Source organism: Sapajus apella, unplaced genomic scaffold (assembly GCF_009761245.1).
Source record: "Sapajus apella isolate SASKATOON/1434 unplaced genomic scaffold, GSC_monkey_1.0 scaffold18, whole genome shotgun sequence".
NCBI classification, from domain to species: domain Eukaryota; kingdom Metazoa; phylum Chordata; class Mammalia; order Primates; family Cebidae; genus Sapajus; species Sapajus apella.
In genome coordinates, this window is record NW_022436958.1 from 23,978,607 (window position 1) to 23,999,417 (window position 20,811).

The following is a 20,811-nucleotide window of genomic DNA, read 5'->3' on the forward strand; positions in this document are numbered from 1 at the left end:
TTTTCACTTTAGTAAAAGAGCTTGTCATAAAGTAAAACTTTTAAAAGTAATGAAATAACATTCGATTATTATGAGTAGTCACTAGTTCATGAGAAGTGTTTAGCTGATACATGATTCTAGTCCATTTAAAAAACAAAGCCCTCTACAACCATTGCTTTGGGCAATACATACACATTAAATTGAAAAATATTTTCAAAATCTTACTCTAGCCAATAGTTTCAGTCCATCCAATGACCAACTATTTCATCAACACTACTAAAAATAGGGCATGAGTGTGAGCTCCTTTTCTCCCCGCGTTGCTCACTGAAAACAAACAAACATGAAAGAAAGAGCCTTTGAGGGAGATAGCAAGAAAGAAAAACAGCAACACACAGGTTAGAAAGAAGTCTCTAACAGTGCTATCCACTAGAATTTTCTGTGATGATGAAAATGTTCTACATCTGTGCTGTCTAATATGGCGGCTTCTAGCCACATGCAGCTAATGGGCACTTGAAATATGGCTAGCATAACTAAGAAACTTAATTTTTAATTTCAATTTTAATTTTAATAGAGTTTGTAGCTACAGTATTAGATAGGACGGGCTTATAATTAACTAAATCCCTGAAAAATGAAACTATTGTTTATGATCAGTTAAATATGGCAATTATCTTGTGGCCAGCAGGAGCCTAGAATTATTTTCATCTGATGATTATCTAATGATCTTTAAAAATCCCTACTAAATAGGCCATGAAAAAGAGCTTGGACTACAAATAAATAAAAGGAGCTTTGACTTCCTGGTCAAAAACTGCCAGAAATGGTAAGAATCCCAGAGCAGAAAAGACAAGCCCAACCCTGTGTCCTATTGTTACTGCTCTGCCATGTTACCCAGCTTTTCCAGGAATTAGACATTTAAAAAGGACTGGTATTTTAGCCAGGGCAGTTCAGCCTGACCCTAACTTTCTATAGAATAAGCAGAACCAAGCGGAAATGAAAAGAAAGATCTTTCTAACTTTCTATGGAAAGAGTGGGGTTATTTAAACTATAGCTATGCCTTAACTAAATAACCTACTGGATATATACTCTATTGAGACCATGAGCCCTTTATGGGGGGCATATAAATATTTAATTGGGGTTTTTTCTCTCTCTCTCTTTTTTTTTTTGATATAACAATTTTTTTTATCATACAGTTATTATGCCTTATTTGTGGTCCTGAATACTTTTATTCATTTAAGTTTCACAAACACTGTGGTAGGTGGAGAAGAAATTATTATCCCCACTTTATAGATTAAAAGAAAGGCTTGAACTTAAGCGATTTGCCAAAGGTGACCTGAACATCAGTCCTCTGATTGCTATTCCATGGCTCTTTCTTCAGAGTATTTAATAAAGTAACAATTATATAGTATATTTTATTGTTTAATAATTGGAATACAATAGGAATGGCAGATTTTTTATATTGTCCAAGCCTTAGGCTTGTCTTTGTATTTGGGAGGACCTTTTAAATTAGAATTCCAACCTTATTTTTTCTGTCAAAAAAGGCACTTATTTTCAAGATCATCTCTGGCTATGAGAAAAGAAACCTACACTCCTCATCTAAAAAGCAAGAAAAAGCAAGAAGAGTTATCTGAGCAATTAAAATAAAATGATGGAAAATCTTGAATTGTTTTAGGTCCAGACTAACTAAATTAATCTTCTTTGCCTAAATTTCCAAACACTCAAGAATGCATTCATTATAGTATCCTAAGGACTTAGAGTGTGTAACTAAATGTTCATCAATCACCAAGTTATTATTTAATAGGAATGAATTTGAGTGGGGTATAGCAGGAGTTCTGATGAACATTATAGGATTTATGAAGTCACCTCCATGAGATTATCAATAAAGGCTTCACAATCTCCACTTGACTGGAAAAAGTTAAAGTCATCAGTTTAACTGGTGACTCAACTTATGGTCCCTTCCAACTTAAGTAACATAGGTAATTAACTGTGATAGAGCCTCCAATAATTCCTGCTTTTCTAGCACTCACCTGAAAGGTAGAATCTACCTCATCTCAAATCTGGGCTGGCATGGTGAGTTGCTTTGATCAATAATGTGTGCTGGAGGTGATGCTGCAGTTGGCAGCTTATTCCTCTACTCTTGGAAGCTGACCACCAGGTTAAAAAGTCCAGCTATCTTGAGACCATTGACCTGTGAGAAAGGCCACGCTACCCATGTAGAGACAGAAATGCTAACAACAAAGCAGAGGTACCAGCTATTAAAAGGGAAACCTTCCTAATATTCTAGCCTATCCAAGCTGCCAGCTGAATGCAGCCCACTGACTTACCCAGATGATGACATGTGGACTAGTCAACACCCCTTGCAAATTCCTGAGCCTCATATATTCTCAAATATATGAGAAATAATAAATGATTACTTTTTTAAGCCACAAAGTTTTAGGTTGATATGTTATCTATTGCCTTCCTTGATTAACAAGTTTGCTACGTCTCCTTTTTATTCTGAATTTTAAAAGTAACTTGAAAAGTAGTGATTCCTCTCACATCCTTAATACAAGAACTAACTTTCAGTTGTCCATCTTCACTCAAGTTTAAATATGGTTGAACACAAATATTTCCAAGGGTGCTGCTGTCATGGAAAAGGCCCGCCCAGACAGAAAGCTTCTCCCTGAGGTTTCCTGCTACATTCATCTCATTCTTATTGCCACCACCTACTAAAAATAAAATTTTAAATGAGCTAACAGAGTAATGGGTTCCTGGAAAAGCACAGCATCCATTTTCATATGGTTTGAAGACACTGTGTTTAGCAAAAGAATCTGTAGCTAAGGTCTTTATTCAGAAATTTGAAGGGTCATGAAGATAAACCTGGGGAGCATAGCTACAGAAGTCTACAATGCTCAAATTGGATACTCTCCAAAATAAAACCTACTATATAGTGCCCTGTTCATTTAGCTTGGACCCTGGAAGAGTGATGTTAAGGGAAAAGAGGGAAACTTACATAGAAATAGAATAGCAAATTGACAACTACCATCCTAAAGGCCACTATCCCAGAAATTCATGGTTGCCCTTATGGACACCTAACTTATCTCCACCATTGCTACCTTGTTCTCATTTTTCTTGAAGTCCCTCCCAATTTTGCACAGTTAGCAAGAATAGTATATATTCCATAAGAAAATAATATAGAATCCATAAAGCAAAGTCTACCTAATACCTCACTCAGTTTCAAAAATTGCCAGTTCTATAAGAAATGTCAATACTCCAATCGAGTATTCACTACACAGAATCTTCATCTTTCCATCATTAACAGTGGAGAGTAACAGATGTTGAAATATGACCAACTTTGTGGCTGACAAATGAATCTTGAAATGTCTATAACAATAAGAATAAAGGTAGTATATGAATATGACACTTGTTCTGGATCAACTTCCCAAGTATTTGATGGACACTGTCTCAGAACATTTTTGCATCTTAAGAATGTGTAACATAAGAAATGTTCAAATTCTGAGGGCTACAGATATAAAAGAATGGTCGCCTGCACTACACATAGCTGTCATTCAGGAAAAAATCACAGGCACTGATCATCCAGGGACCTGAGTTACATGTCACAGTTTTTCTAAAATAAAGTTCCAATATCAGATTATATCGTGTGATATAACCTGAGTTATATATCACAGTTTTTCTAAAACAAAGTATCCAATTATTAGATACTACCTCACTTAAGGGATTAATGATATACAAGTGAAATTCTCTAAAACCGTTTCTAAGAGCCTGACTCTTACAATGCAGGAGAATCATTCTATTCATACCACTTTTACTCCTGTGATCAGGGAGATTAGTTGAGATTTTTGACAAGACCTGGACAAAAACTAAGAAATGCCTTAGGGTCCTCCTGTTCCTACCATTGCTGGAAGGGAAGAAGTCACTTTGATATTGATACCCTCTCTGATTTCTCAAGTCCTTTTTTTTTTTTTCAGTAGCATTGAAAGCTTTCAGAAGTCAAGAATATTCTTTGAGATCATTAGACAAGACTCTATATGGGAATCAAGTTATGTAAAAAGTCCATTGTTTATGCAGATGAAAGGCAATCTTCAGAGGCTCAATACTTTCTTGTAACCATGAACATAAAGGATTTATCCTTCTCCATTAGGAAGCCTGATCACATGAACTTCACCTCCTATCTGAGGCAGGACCCAACATCTCTGGCCTCAAGAAACAGTGTGCAAGAACAATTCTCACACCTAAAATGAATCCAGTGTCCCTGAATTGAGGATGTTTCCACCTTAGCTTCAACTTCAGCATACATTCACCAACTGATCTTTTATCCATCAGTTGACTCCCAAGCTGAAGAACACCTGAAATACCCCAGGAAGAATCTCCATGTATCACCTTCTCCACTGGATGAGGCATGAGAGTTGCCATATTTACTGATAGCAAAGCCTGCCCCATCTTTCCCCTACCCTCACCAAAATCTAGTCACTCTAAAATGACTTCTCTGGTGATGTCTCTAGATCTGCTGGTACAGAAGCTGTACTTTCCATTTCCTTAGTAGGCTGTTGATTCGAGGTCATTCTCTATAGCATTCTTTCAAGGGATTCTTATAGCACAGACATATCTGTGCACATTGCAGGCAGCTATCACCCTCTTCCAAGAAATCTCATTTACAACATCTTCTCACATCCTCTAGGTTTCCATCTTGGATTATTCATAAGTGTGCAATCATTTCAGCAGGGGAAGATAGATTCTTTTTGCTTTTTAAAAAATTTTGAGATATAAGTAACATAGAATAAAATACACAGATCTTAAGTGTCCAGTTTATGAGTTTTGACAACCCTATACGGTTATGTAACTACCACTGAAAACAAGACATGAGGCATTTCCTTCCATGAGTGTTCCCTCCTGCCCCTTTCCTGTCAAATCCCTCGCTAACCACCGTCTGATGTCTGTCATCATAGAGGATTTTTGCCTGTAGGATTTCATGTAGATGAAATCATAGGATAAAGACTTTTTTTGCAACTGGCTTCTTTTCACTTGACGTGTTTTTGAGAGTCATCAATATTGTTGCTTGAATCGGTTGCTTGTTCTTTTTTTATTGCTAAGTAGTATGGCATTATAAGACAATTTGTTTACCCATTCTCCTGTTAACGGACTTTTGGATTGTTTCCAGTTTGAGGCTTTAGAAATAAGGCTGCTCACTGTTCACAATAGGAAATATTTGGAACCCACCCAAATGCCCATCAATGATAGACTGGATAAAGAAAATGTGACACATATATACCATGGAATACTATGCAGCCATAAAAAATGAGTTCATGTCCTTTGCAGGGACATGGATGAAGCTAGGAACCATCATTCTCAGCAAACTAACACAGGAACAGGAAACCAAACACTGCATGTTCTCACTCATAAGTGGGAGTTGAACAATGAGATCACATGGACACAGGAAGGGGAACATCACGCACTGGGGCCTGTTGTGAGGGGGTGGGAAGCTAGGGGAGGGATAGCATTAGGATAAATACCTAATGTAGATGACGAGTTACAACTGCACATTCTGCACATGTATCTCAGAACTTAAAGTATAATAATAATAAATAATAATAAAATAAAATAAAATTAGGTTGCCAAAACATCTTAATGTGTGTTTTTTGGGAACCTATGTTTTTATTTCTTGTTGGTTAATACCAAAGGGTGATATTTCTGGGTCATACAAGTTAAATGTATGTTTAACTTTTCAGAGGCTGGGTGCAGTGATTCATGCCTATAATCTCAGCAATTTAGGAGGCTGAGGGAGGAGCACTGCTTGAGGCCAGGAGTTCAAGACCAGCTTGGGGGATATGGCAAGACTGCATCTCTACAAAAAATTTAAAAAATCATCTGGGTATATAGTGGCATGTGCCAGTAGTTGTAGCCGCTCAGGAGGCTGAGGCAGGGGGACAGCTTGAGCCCAGGAGTTTGAGGCTGCGGTGAGCTATGCTCACACCACTGCACTCCAGCCTAGGCAACAGAGTGAGACAAAAACTTTATAAGAAACTGTTGAACAGTTCTCTAATATAGTTAGACCATTTTCACATTCCCTCTATGATTAAGAATACCAAGTGCTATACATGCTCCCTAACATTAGGTGTTGGCAGTCTTTTTTATGTTACCTATTCTCGTGAATGTGAAATGGCATCAGATTATGACTATAATTTACATTTCCCTGATACTTAATGATATGAAGCACCTTTTTCAAGGTTACTGGCTATTCATATATTTTATTTTGTATGGTGCCTTTTCAAGTCTTTAATTGGATTGTTTGTCTTTTTATGGTAGATTTGTAGAAATCCTTTATGTATTTCAGATTCAAGTACTTTGCCAGATATATATGCTATGAATATTCTCCAAGTTGGAACCTGTCTATTCAGTTTCTTAAAGGTAGTATATTTTGGTAAGCAGAAATATTTCATTTTTCATTTTGATAATATCCAATTTATTATTTTTTTTTATGAATTGTGCTTTTTGTGTCATGTGCACAAAAGTTTTGCCTACTCTGAGGTCACAATGACACCTTCCCATGTCTTCTTCTAAAAGATTTACAGTTCTGAGTTTATATTTGGGTTTATGACTCAATTCAAATTAAATTGTTAAAATTTCATTTTTTCCCAGAAAGACTGTTTCTTAATACTATATTTGCCCATGGTTTGGGAAAGAGTAGAATCCAGTGTATCTGAAATATAATTTAAACACCTTAGTTTACATGTAAGTTGTACATGCCCATGCCATGCTGATTTTATTTTCTGCTGCATTCAATATTCTAGGAGGACTAGCCCTCCCAATACTGAGAAGTATTATAAGGATAGATCATTTAAACTGCACATCCTACAGCAGCTAGAGACTTTGCGTTATATAAATATTTCACTTTGATTTTTTTAAAGCAGGAGCTCAGATATAAAAAGACTCTTAGGTTCTAATTTTAGCGAAAGTCTTATAATTTGACTCATAAGTACAACTATTTAGAATGAAATGTTTATAAGTGTAAAACATCCATGACTTGTTCCTGTATTTGAAATGGAAGAGAGAGGCAACAGGAGGCCCAGCTCAGGCAGCAGAAGGCCTGAAAGAACAGCTGCCTGTTAGAAAGGGCACTAAGGGAACTCATGGGCAGTTTCTTTCTTGCTTTTTTTCCTTCTATTTCTTTTTAAACCCTGCCTGCCAAATAAAAATGACCTTGAGGCCGGGCTCGGTGGCTTGTGCCTATAATCTCAGCACTTAGGAAGGCTGAGGTGAGTGAATCACTTGAGGTCAGGAGTTCAAGATCAGCCTGGCCAACATGGTAAAACCCCATCTCAACGAAAAATACAAAAATTAGCCAGGCATGGTGGTGGGTGCTTCTAATCCCAACTACTTGGGAGACTGAGGCAGAAGAATCACTTGAACCCAGGAGGCGGAGGTTGCAGTGAGCCGAAATTATGCCACTGCACTTCAGCCTATGCAACAGAGCAAGACCTTGTCTCAAACAAGCAAACAAACAAAAAACTTTGATTTATGCAGAAAGAGAGCACAGCTCCTCCTCTGGACTTAGAAGGAGCCCAGAAGGACTGAAAATAGCCTCATAATATAATGATGATCATAAAAGATTTGAGAATCAGTTAAGTGTGTGATATAGTTTGAATATTTGTCCCCACCCAAATCTCATGTTGAAATGATGTCCAATGTTGGAGATACAGCCTGATGGCAAGTGTTTGGATCATGGAGATGGATCTTTCATGAATAGCCTGGGCCATCACCTTGGTGATGAGTGAGCTCTTGCTCTGAATTCAAACAAAATCTGGTCATTTGGAAATGTGTGGCACCCCCACCCCCATGCTCCCACTCTCTCTCTCTTGTTCTTGCTTTCACCATGTGAAGTGCCCACTCCTGCTTTGCCTTCTGACACAAGTCAAAGCTCCCTAAGGCCTCCCCAGAAGCTGAGCAGATGCTGCTGCCTTGCTTCCTGTACAGCCTTCAGAACTGTGAGTCAATCAAACCTCTTTTCTTCATAAATTACCCAGCCTCAGATATTTCTTTATAGCAATGCAAGAATGGCCTAACACAGTGTGCTTTCTGTAACATTTTAATTCAAATTCTATTCTATATTCAATTTAACACAAGAAATAGAATATTGGCCAATGAATCAGACCACTCTACTTTACTTACAGAGTTTCTGGTAAGCTGTCAACTGCTCTCTACTTAGCTTTCCCAAACACTAAATAAATGGGGATATCTTTGATCCCAAACTCTCTAGGAAGAGTCCAAAGATTACTGGATTTCTTGCTATGAATGAAGTACTTTGACTTCCACAGTAATAAGGTCTACAACAACATTCTATTTTTTATCGTACAGGTAGAAAACCAGTATGTATGCACGTGTAAGAGTTAAGTGGGAAAATGGAACAACTTCTTTACAAATATTATAAAATACATTTTATAAAAAAAAACATACTCTATTCCCTTATATTTATGCATCTATCAATATTTATGAAGAAATTTTTCAAGGCATGTTCTGAAACCTGATGCCAAAAATTATTTGATATGTAAACATAAAGTACGTGGAGACCACATACATAAAATCATAAAAGTCTCAGCTAAAGGCACAAATATCTAATTAGATATTTATTAATAATAACTAACTTTTATTGAGCACTTTATAAATGCCATGTACTGTTCTGAGTACTCTGCATGTCTTACTTTAACTCATTTATTCAACATGATAAAGCTGTGAAATTACTATCACTATTCTCAGTTTACAGAAAACTGAGAAACAGAAAGGGTAACGTGCCCCAGATTACATTCAAACTCAGTTCAGTCCATAGCAGACTCTAGAAACCATTGCCTTTGTGCTGTGGACTGAACTGTGCCTCCCAAAAATGTCTGTGTTGAAGCCCTTACTCCCACTATGACTGTATTTGGAGATAAGGCCTGTAGGAGGTAATTAAAGTTAAATGAGGTCATAAGGCTGGGCTCCTAATCCTACAGGTCTGGTGGCTTTACAAGAAGAGGAAGAGAGAGGAATAGATCCCCCCACCCCAGCACCAAATACACATGTACTAAGGAAGGGCATGTGTGCATACAGCAGGGAGACGCCCTCTGCAAGCCAGGAAGAGCCCTCACTAGAACCTGACCTTGCTGTCTTGGACTTCCATCCTCCAGAACCCTGAAAAAAATAGTTTTCTGCTGTTTAAGCCACCCAGTCTATGGTATCTTGTTATGGCAGCCTGAGCAGACTAATCCACTCTAGAAATTACCCATCCCAAAGACTTCCAAATAGGGGGAGAATCAGAAAGAACAGAAGATCTAATTTTTACTTCACCTATAATTTCTTATCATACTAGTAAACTTGCCCCCTTTTACCCTTTCAGAGGGTACCAAAAGCAACTGAGAAACTGAAACCTTATTGAATTTTATCATTATAAATATTTATAGATATTTTTAAATATACACATCAATACATGCAGGTCAAGACATGTTTACTACATTGATCTTTGCAAAAGAAACATAAAAGCTTCTGATCAATATAAATGTAAAAGTTTCTGGTCAGATTTTTAGCATAACTAGATTTTCAGGCAATGAGTCTGGAACTAATATGGAATACGAATGAAGACCTTAAATGATTGCTGTTACAGTGTTCCTCATTTGTTAAAAATAATCACAAAGCATTACTAGCAACGCCAAATCTCTAGCATTCTGATCAAGTGAAAGGAATTATCAGTGTCTAAAAGGTCTTTGTCAACTCTAACATCTATAAACATTTAAGTGGTATTGAGCAGATTCCATAATCTGATCTGCTTTTAACTGTGGAAATCAATGCAGTTATTAAGAAGCTATTTGAATAATTCATGTTGTAAGTGAAGGCCTTCAGAGTAGCCATAATGTGCTTGCATCTTAATGGTATTCTACATAAAGCTGTGTCTTGCTACAACGCACATTTAGTAAGCAAGACCAATCCCCATCCATCAGTTCAGAGGCACTGATGAGAGAAATTCTGACAGTTTCGGAGGAACAACTAAGCTATCTGGTTTTTATAAATAAGGAAGGTAAGAGAAAGTTTCTTCTCCCAATATCTCAGAGAAAGATAGTATCTGCCTTTTCATTCACCCCACTGCCTTTTTGTTGGGTCTGACATTTTGTTGGTGGTATCATTCAGTGATATCATTGCAAGGCCCATCTAACTATGTTAATTGGATTAAATGCATATCCATCAGCTAAAAAAAAATGTACTAAGTGTCAAGTGGTTAATTCCAGGTAAAGAAATTTAGGCAACAGCCGGGCGCGGTGGCTCAAGCCTATAATCCCAGCACTTTGGGAGGCCGAGGCAGGTGGATCACGAGGTCAAGAGATCAAGACCATCCTGGTCAACATGGTGAAACCCCGTCGCTACTAAAAATACAAAACATTAGCTGGGCATGGTGGCGCGTGCCTGTAATCCCAGCTACTCAGGAGGCTGAGGCAGGAGAATTGCCTGAACCCAGGAGGTGGTGGTTGTGGCGAGCCGAGATCGCGCCATTGCACTCCAGCCTGGGTGACAAGAGTGAAACTCCGTCTCAAAAAAAAAAAAAAAAAAAAAAAAATTTAGGCAAGAATAGTTTTCTTTCTTTGAAAGTTTTTCAACCTTCTATTATTATCATAGCACTTCCCTTACATTGATACCAGAGTTTAAATAGCATCCACCTTGAGACTATAACCAAAGGCTCCAAAAGTTACCTAGTCCCAGCCTTATCCAGTACTTGGACCTTGTCTATGACAGTCCCTTCATGTTAAGAACCAGTCTGTTTGAACTCTTCCTGTTCATAAACTCATTGCTATCTTTTCCAGGATAGACTCACTGCTCTTCAGGCAATTATGACAAAGTTCCTCCTTATGCTGAGCCCACATCTGTCTCCCTATGCTTCTACCTGTTTGTTCTAACTCACCCTTAGGGGTCACTTACAGTCAAGTGGGACTACTCTTTTACTTGCCATCCTTTCTGACGCTTGAAGGTTGAGATTATGGTCTGTTTCCTCTTCTTCAGGCGAAGCATTCTCAGCATCTTTGCTTTTTTCATGCTCTGTCCATGTCTATGGACACATCAACATCAATGGAAGGGTCTAAGTTACGCATTTTTAGAAACTGTGTATGTGAGAGAACCCACTGGGCATGTCCACTATCAAAACTTATCTCTATTATAAGAAATTGTATCTATTTTAAACTAATGACCGGACCCAGGCTAGCTCCTTTTCTTTATTGTTTGACCACTCCATTATACTCCCCATTCCTCAGACTGCTGTCCCCTCTGGTTGACAGGGCTCTCATCTCTTATCCCACAAAACGTCCCATGTACTCGCCTTGACTTTCTTCTCCATTCCGATCATGAATACTGCCTTCTACTGCCATGCGCCCCGGCCGTACCAGACTACTGACTGGCACCTGGAAATTCCAAGCTTTCTTCCCACCTTATGCTGCTCTCCACCAGGAACACCTTGCGCCCCTTCTTCATGTAACTAGTGCTTACTCCAGGCAGGCAGCCTGAGAATGCAAAGTAGAGTGTGTTAATAGGTATAGATGAAGTGCTTAAGAAATAGCCTTCAAATCTTAAGGACACAGTGAAAGTTTACTTCTCATTTATATTCCAGTTCAACAGTCTGGGGGCAGGGACAGTATTTCTAGGCGGGTGAGTGAGCTGCACACTGTCATCCTTCAAGGTCTAAGAATGCTGCCATCTTCTACACCTGACCTCCAAGGCCATCTCAGAAAGTAAAAAAAGATCATGAAGGCGTGTACAGGAGATTTTATGCCCAGACCAAGATGTGCTTTTTGTACCTTCTGCCTACATTCCACTTATCACAATTCAATCACAGGCCTCCAGACTTACTGCAAAGAAACTAAGAAATGGAGCTGCCAGAGGAAAACGGGTTGCTAAATCCTAACTCTATTTTGTTCTTTATGATGCTTACTGATGTTATTAGAACTGGTATTTTAAAAATGATACAAGAATATAAAGTATTAGAAAAGGATATGTATATAAGAATAAAAGCACTGCTCCACTGGGTGGTGCAATTCAGTATATTTACTTGTTTTTCTCCAGCTAAACTGTAAATTCCTGGTAGCCAGCAATGTGGCCTTCATTTTTATACTGCTAGAATGTGGTACGGGACATTCCTATCACAAATGTCCATTTATACTTGAGACTGCATGAATGAGTCTCTGTCCATTCTTTCTCCAATTCCTAACTAGACCACTAAAATGGTACTTGAAAATCCAAAAATTAAGAGATACTGGAGCATGCTCTTCTCAGTGCCGGGGGTCAAGAGATGCTACAGTAGCTCTTACAGAGAAATGAGTAATGTCCTTGATAACCATGGGGAAGATGCAGCCATCTCCTTTTTCCAAGACTCTGATCTGAGTCTTACTTATCACTGAATTCTTAGCACTCAGCGCTCTTAGAAAGCGTGGGATGAATAAACGTAAAACACTAAAAAATATTTTTATAAATATAATTAGATCCTAGGCTATGTTAACTTTCATTTTCATGCCTAAAGTAATAAAATCTGATAACAGGACCAGCCATAAAATGTTGTCAAACAGTTAGTTTTGCTGGATTATGACAATTATTTTTATATCCTTTAAAAAAATTGTCTATTCTTACATTCTTTCCATAATATCAGCTCTAATTCATTTTAGTCTAATAATTTTTTTAGAAAGTTGTATTCATTTTTAAATAAAGTGAAATGGTAGAAATCACTTGACTACTTGAATTTGAAAACGATTAACCCAGCTAGTCATAGTGGTGTTTTGTTTTGCAGATGTACATAGAATGCCTTCTTCCTTTGGATTAAATCATTACAAGCTGAGATATTATTAGGAAACTGCAAAAGCAGGAAATGCTGCCTTCCTTTTCCAGTCTATAATTAAACAGGAAGACGATAAAGACTGAAGTGGCTTCCAAGCCAATATTTTGAAACTTGTGTTGACCTGACTTAAATACCTTGCTTAATACTCTATGACTTTTGTTAAGGAAAACAACAAAAAACATTCAAGTATCTAAAACTAGGAAAAGGCCAGGTGCAGTGGCTCATGCCTGTAATCCAGCACTTCGGAAGCCAAGGCAGGAGGATCACTTGAGGCCAGGGAAACATAGTGAGACCCCATCCCTACAAAAGACTTTAAAAATGAGGTGGGTGGATCACGAGGTCAGGAGTTCAGGACCAGTGTGGCCAAAATGGTGAAACCGTCTCTACTAAAAATACACAAAAAAAATAGCTGGGCATGGTGGGGGGGCACCTGTAATCCCATCTGCTCCAGAGGCTGAGGCAGAAGAATCACTTGAACCCAGGAGGCAGAGGTTGCAGTGAGCCAAGAAGGCGCCACTGCACTCCAGCCTGGGTGACAGAGAGAGACTCCATCTCAAAAAAAGAAAAAAAAAAAAATCAGTCAGGTATGGTGCTGCATACCTATAGTCCCAGCTACTTGGGAGGCCGAAGTAGGAGAATCCCTGGAGCCCAGGCGTTTGAGGCTGCAGTGAGCCATGATAAGAACCGCTGCAGGCCGGGCGCCGTGGCTCAAGCCTGTAATCCCAGCACTGTGGGATCACAAGGCGGGTGGATCACGAGGTCAAGAGATCGAGACCATCCTGGTCAACATGGTGAAACCCTGTCTCTACTAAAAATAAAAAAAAATTAGCTGGGCATGGTGGCGCGTGCCTGTAATCCCAGCGACTCAGGAGGCTGAGGCAGGAGAATTGCCTGAACCCGGGAGGCGGAGGTTGTGATGAGCCGAGATCGCGCCATTGCACTCCAGTCTGGGTAACAAGAGTGAAACTCCGTCTCAAAAAAAAAAAAAAAAAAAAAAAGAACCGCTGCATTCCAGCCTGGGTGACAGAGCAAGACCCTGCCTCAGAAAAAAAAAAAAAAAAAACACTAGAAAAAAATTCATAATATGCTTCTTTTCTTGAAGTTTTGTATTAACCATCAAAGAAACAGTCAGGATCTCTAATAACCATCAAAGAAACAGTCAGGATCTCTAAATTTATCTGGCTGTATTAAACCAATTTAAATGTTTGCTCTTTAGGTATTGGTTGTGTTCAAAATATCCATGATTAACTCTGTTGGGTTTTCACTTTCTAGTGCCTTCACAGTTTTTATGTCCTTTGATAAATGAAATAAAGAAGCAACAGGTCCAAAACTAATCCAAACAAAGTGTTTCCTTTAGTATAACCTAAATTTGGGTTAAAATGTAAACATCAATAATATATCATTTTGGTAGTAAAATAAACTCAGTATGTTCTTCGTTAGTAATTTTCTACTTAAAATCTACTTAAACCCAATGCATCAGACAAAATATAGAAATAAAATGTTTAATGCAGCATTATTTTTTATTATTATTATTATTATTATTATCTGAGATGGAGTCTCCCTCTGTCGCTCAGGTTGGAGTGCAGTGGTGCGATCTCAGCTCACTGCAGCCTCCATCTTCCAGGCTCAAGTGATTCCCCTGCCTCAGCCTCTGGAGTAACTGGGATTACAGGCATATACAACTACGCCCGGCTAATTTTTCTATTTTTAGTAGACATGGGATTATATAGCATGTTGGCCAGGGTAGTCTGAAACTCATGAACTCGGGTAATCCACCCACCTCGGCCTCCTAAAATGCTGAGATTACAGGCGTGAGCCACTGTGCCCAGCCAACGAAGCATTATCTTAAAAAAATCATCATTTTATTATTTCCATCTAACATTTTTTTTTCAAATTATAAAGTCTTATATTCAGGTTGTATACATCTAGTGAAAACCTAATAAAACCTGAATAAAAGCAAACTTGAACACCTTAAAAGAGACTTTACAAAGAATTTAAGTATCAACCATGGCAGGACTAGAGTCCTTGTCATCCGGACCTCCATGGGAATGTGATCTAGTTTGAGGCCTAGAAAATCAGATCAGTTATGAGAAGGTCCATGGAATTACTGGAACTTAGAGGAGATGGAAAAGAAAGATACAGTTTGATCTGGAGGCCTCTGAGCTCCCAGGAAATCCCAAAATCCTCATCTAAAGTTCCCACGACTGTCATGGTGAGCTAATAAATATAGTCATTCTTCATCCATGGGGGTCTGGTTCCAGGACCCCCAGAAGATACCAAAATCCCCAGATGCTTAAGTTTTTATATAAAATGACATAGTATTTGCATATAACCTAGGGACATCCTCCTGTATATTTAAATCATCTCTTAATTACTTATATTAATAACACCTAATACAACATAAACGCTGTGTGAAGAGTTGTAATACTGTAATTTTTATTGTTGTATAGTCATTCTTTGTTTATTTTTAAAAATATTTTTAATCTGCAGTTGTTGAGTCCATGGATGCAGAGCTTGCAGGTATGGAAGGCCAACTGTAATTCCTTCCAAGGTGTGAGCTTTTACAGGTTAGTGCATCACAGGCCTAGGCTGACCTTATTTCAAAAATGGTGATCACCAGTGTCAAGTGCTTGGTTAACTGAGCACCCTACTATGTACCAGGTAATCACAAAGCTAAGCACTGGAGGGTACAGCAGAGAAGAAGACAGACATACCACCTGCTCTCACAGGGCTTACAGTCCAGCAGAGAAAACACATTCATCAAACAAGTATGATAAAAAGTCTCCCAGGAGAAATTAGGAGCTATGAGATCACATTACAGGGCTCCAAACTTGGTGAGGGAAGTGACCAGTTGTGATAATTGCATTTGCTCAAGTCACTTAACCTTGTAATGCCTTAGTATCTTCATCTGTAAAATGGGGTCATAGTAGTGCTTACCTTATAGGACTCACACAAGATTAATGAAGCACTAACCACAGGGACAAGCATTGGAAAGGTGAAGGTTGTGTGTTTCTGCAACTACTGTTATGATGATGATGATGATGCTTATTACTATTATGATTATTGGCCTGAATGAGGAATAAAAGTTAGCCAGGCAAAAGGAGGAGAAAGGAACAGCAGGATGAACCAGTCCAGAGGAAATAAAAATATATATATGTGCAAAACACTGAAGATCCAAAAGGTTGTGATGCTTCCAGATGGACAGAATTAGGGCCAGCAAAGAAGAAATAAACTAGACATCTCTAAAAGGAGGATCCTTCTGGATCCTTTCCAGAAGTTTCTCTTCTCTTACCATCCTAAAAGCATTTCCCCTTGACTCTGCTTTTCTTTCCATATACCATATTATGATATTTCTTTTCTTTTTTATAATTTTCTGCATTTTCCAAATTATCCCTGTAAGCACACATTACTTTCATAATTAAAAAAATTTTAAAGTGATCCCTTCATTCGTTCTTTCTCCCCGCCATAACAACCTAACTTCTGCCAAATTTGACTCTCATTCATTGATCTCTTGAGTCACTTCCCAATCACTTAACAATGCACTGCCACCATGCCAGCATCATGTTTCTCAAACACAGATCTCCTCTCCCATTTCCATGCTGCAAACATTTCATAGCCTATAAAATAACACCCAAGCTCCTCAGGAAAATCACCCAAATGACCCAGAACCTACATCCAATCTATCTTTCCCCTGTCATCTCCTACCACTCTTCTTCCCCACTCTTCTTCACAAGCATTCCCAGCCACACAGAACTTCTCACCAATTTCCTGAATCAAGCATATACTTCGGTGTCCCTCTAACTTAGCTCATGTTAGTTTTTATGCCAAGAGTGGCTTTCCAGCCTCCAGCTAACAAAATTCACTCCTCCTTCCCAACCCACTGAGTTTCAATGTCATCTCCTCTGTGAACGTTTCTCCTGTTCTCTCCACCTCTCCCCAAAACACAGCCCTTTGCAATGACCTCTATGTTTATCTCCTGCTTATATTGGGTTCGATCAAAGTAGAAGTCATATCTACTTTACCTTTGTTGCTACATTCAGATCTTAACTCAATAAATGTCTGCGTTGTTATTGTTCAAATTAAGATAATAATATAATGGTTGCTTAGAGGAAATCTCATGAGAGGTAGACTGTTTAGACATAGAAAAGATGCAAGGACAATACACTATTTCAATTATTTATTCTTTTTTTTTTAGACAGAGTCTTGCTCTGTCACCAGGCTGGAGTGCAGTGGCGCAATCTCGGCTCACTGCAACCTCCGCCTCCTGGGTTCAAGCGATTCTTCCGCCTTGGCCTCCTGAGTAGCTGGGACCACAGGCACGTGCCATCATGCCTGGCTAAATTTTTTGTATTTTAAGTAGAGATGGGTTTCACCATGTTGGCCAGGATAGTCTCAATCTCTTGACCTCGTTACTCTTTTCATGCAATGTTACATGAGTACTTGTTACCAAGTTAGCACATAGTTACTGACTGCTTACTATTTGTGCTAGGTACACAGTTGTGAATAAAATCCTAAAGATACTAAAGAAACACACAAATAAATGCATAGTTATAAAATGCAGTAGGTGCCATATAAAGAAAGAACAGGAGGCCATGAAGGATGGCAACTTTATGGTCCTGGGGTACCAAGGAGGGGCTCTCTAAGGAAGCAACTGTGACAATGCAAAGTGAAAGTGGAGGAGGAATTAACCATGTAAAGAATGTGAGAAAGAGCATCCCAAAAGGAGGAGAACATACTGGAAGGTCCTGAGGCAGGAAGGATCTGGGTGTGTGTATGGAAGTGAAGGCCTGGAACCCAGTGAAGAAGGGGAGTGGAGAGCCAACCTAGAGCTCCTCTAAGGAGCTGGTTCTGTGAAAGAGCCCTCACTTTCTTGTAAAGGCACCTGTAAGTCATTTACGGTTTTAGACAGTGGGGGTGGGGCCGAGACAGTGACAGGATCAGATTAACATTTTTAAAATATCACCATGAAATGAACCATTGAAATTTCTTTTACGTAGAATTACTAGTGAGATGGGAAAGTTCTCCATTTATTTGATTTTTCAGTACATTTAGAATTATAATTATTTGAACATTCAACAGTAAATATTATATTCATCAGTGAAATATTTGTCTCTGATCATTCTTAAAAGTTAAACTCAAACCACCTCTGTAGCTGTTTCTCTGTTTCTCTGAATAGTATACTCCAGGTACACAAAGTTATGGAGCAGATCCCGGTTCTTAGAATGCCACATTATACATGCTATCAGAGGTTTAATCAGAGCTATCATTCCAAAAAGTTTAAAGCCTCTGGTCAAGATAAAGACTGGTATCTGATGTTGACTGAACCTAAAATTTTTCATTTTTACTTCAGTTGAAAACCTGGCCTTTTCTACCTGAGCTGATGCTTTATAAATGGCGATATAAGACACAGTACAGGCTGTTATTTTTGTTTGTTTAGAAATGTCACAGTCCTTCTCTCCGTTGGGAACAAATTTGCTCAAGTTACAATTATGTCACAAAAAGTAGATAACATGCAGTATCATTTTTTAAGAATGTTCTTGTGACATTTTGTTAAGCCAAGAGAAATGTTACAACTAGAACGGGTGAGAGCAAAGAAGAAGAGAAATATAATTGCAGACTGAACAAAAATGAAGAGGAACACATTTGCACACTTCAGTTTATTAACTGTAGCTGGCAAGCCGTCATGCTGCATGGATACTATTTACTGCTTGGGAGGAAAATTGTGACTCTGCATGGAGAGGACACCAAAGGAATATCCAAGCCAAGAAAAGAAAGAGAATGGAGAAAAAATTATGACCATCGCATAGAATGTAATATCAACTCCTTTCCCAAGCTTTTCACAGGCAGTGATTTATGCATTATAAAAGCAATATTTGGAAAATCAATGAAAGAAAAAGAAACACAGATCAAACGGGAGAGTAGAGAGCAAGGACCTACAAGCAATATGAAAAGAGTAAGACCTAACAATTTCAGGAAACAAACAAACAAACTTAAAGGGGGAAAATAGTAGTTGTAATATTGATAATACCTCCACCAATAATAAAACTTCATGTATTGAGGACACACTACATGTTAGGTACTGTGCTAAGTGCTTTCCATGGTTTGTCTGATTTAAACTTCTTGCCAGCTCTAGGGTGAGTCGTATTTTTCTCTCCATTGGAAAGATGATGAAATTGCTGTTAAATCCAATGTCAGGAAGCTAGAAGGTGTATGTAAGGTCATCTGACCGGCACTTTTGCAAAGGAATTCCAGGTAAGTTTTTGGTTATTATTTTTAATCTAGATAACTAAGGCTTAAATAAAATACAGTATAGATTGTTACCTTACTACTTTTAGTGGAAGGTTTTCTAAGCAATATTGTAGATTTTCCTTCTCTTCTAAACACAATGCCTTGAGCATAATTTAAAGTTCTCTTAATAATTCACAGTAGACTGAGCATAATTTAAACGTAAGCTATCACACTGTACTGTAAGACAGCCTCCAAGCTGCTAAGATATGTAAGGACCATTTGTTCCTTCACCATGTGGAAGCTGAATGCTCTTCTGAGCTGTTCCTGTTTCTTATATTTTGACTGTCTGTTGTTCCCTCACTGCCAAGCGGTCCACTCTCCAGCAGCAATCTGCCCTCCCCTTCTTCCAATCTGGCTTCTTCTCCAACCTCCCCTTGAGCCACCCATTGCCGACTGAATTCCAATCGGTTCAATTCAATACATTTTTCACAAAGTCTACTTTGACCTGTACTTGTTCTCTGTGAGCTATTTTATCAACAGTGATAGTAGAGATATTGTGCCAAACCAAAACAAACAAACAACAAAAAAAACCTGGCAGTTCTTTTCCAGTAAACCTCAGCTCGCCAGATATGAGGGACTTTGTGTATCTTACCAGAGGCTGAAAAGATTGACAGACCTGTGAGTTAGCAGTAGTATCCTCATTCTAAAAGGAGTAAACTGAGGCTCAGAAATATTAAGGAACTCACTTAGGCTCTCATAGCTGGTAAGTAGTAGAGCTGAAATTTGAACATGGTCTTTCTGATGGCTAAGTTTCACTGCCATAAATGGGGTGGGAGAAGGGGAACAACCATTTCTTGCTGAACTAATGGCTTCAAGAAATAGCTACAATTTGCTTTAGGTATTTGCTGTATGGTAAGTATTAGATAATATTACAGATTCATATTGAAATAACACCATGAAAGATGATCTTACAATTTTATAAGGATTCAGAACACAGACCAGATATTACTTAATAGGCAACATACAATACAGGATCAGCTGGGCAGGGCTGCCTACACACTAACAGGTGCCAGCCTAAACGTCGCACTCTCGCAATCATGTGACCTTCTCGGCAATTTCCTGGCATTCTCGGGTGAGGCTCACCACTTTTGAGGCAGATTATTGTGTGAGGGTAAAACAAATATGCAGAAAATAAAGGTTTCTCTGACTCATATATATATTTTTAAATTATTTTGGGGGTTCTTTGTTTGTGAGTTTGTTTTTGTTTTTGTTTTTTTGAAACAGTGGGTCACTGTGTCACCCAGGCTGAGTGGTATGATCATTGTTCACTGCAGCCTTGACCTCCTGGGCCCCAGTGATCCTCCCACTCCAGCCTCCTGAGCAGCTGGGTCCACAGCTCCTCGCCAGCACTCCCAGCTAATATTACTATTTTCCATAGAGTCAGAATCTCGCTTTGTTGCCCAGGCTGGTCTTGAACTCCTGGCCTCAAGTGATCCTCTTGTCTGGGTTTCCCAAAGGGCTGGAATTACAGGCACCAGCCATGGAACCTGACCTAAAACTGTCAATATCTAAAAAGTGGATCCAGAAACTTGCCATGGAAACTATTTTCAATGTAAAATTACACTTAAAAGCATTTTCTTCCCAATTTACTGGTATTTTAAAGTTACTTAAATCTTTACACAGGATAGAGAGGTCTTCATATGGCAACCAAACTCCACAAAACTTCCTCAGATCTGTAGTAAAAATCGTTAGTCACATCTTGGGTTCCTAGGTGT

General features: G+C 38.6%; 1 protein-coding gene and 1 long non-coding RNA gene across 8 annotated transcripts in view; both read right to left on the reverse strand.

Annotated features, from left to right (window-relative positions):
* Positions 1–20,811, reverse strand: part of RBMS1 (RNA binding motif single stranded interacting protein 1) — a 216,356-nt gene that overhangs the window by 160,112 nt on the left and 35,433 nt on the right. The window lies entirely within an intron of this gene.
* On the reverse strand, positions 1,123–5,235 carry LOC116557057. The gene is made up of 2 exons (XR_004271336.1): positions 3,624–5,235; positions 1,123–3,557 (listed from the first exon to the last, which is right to left on the reverse strand). It is a non-coding gene; the product is annotated as an uncharacterized LOC116557057 (long non-coding RNA).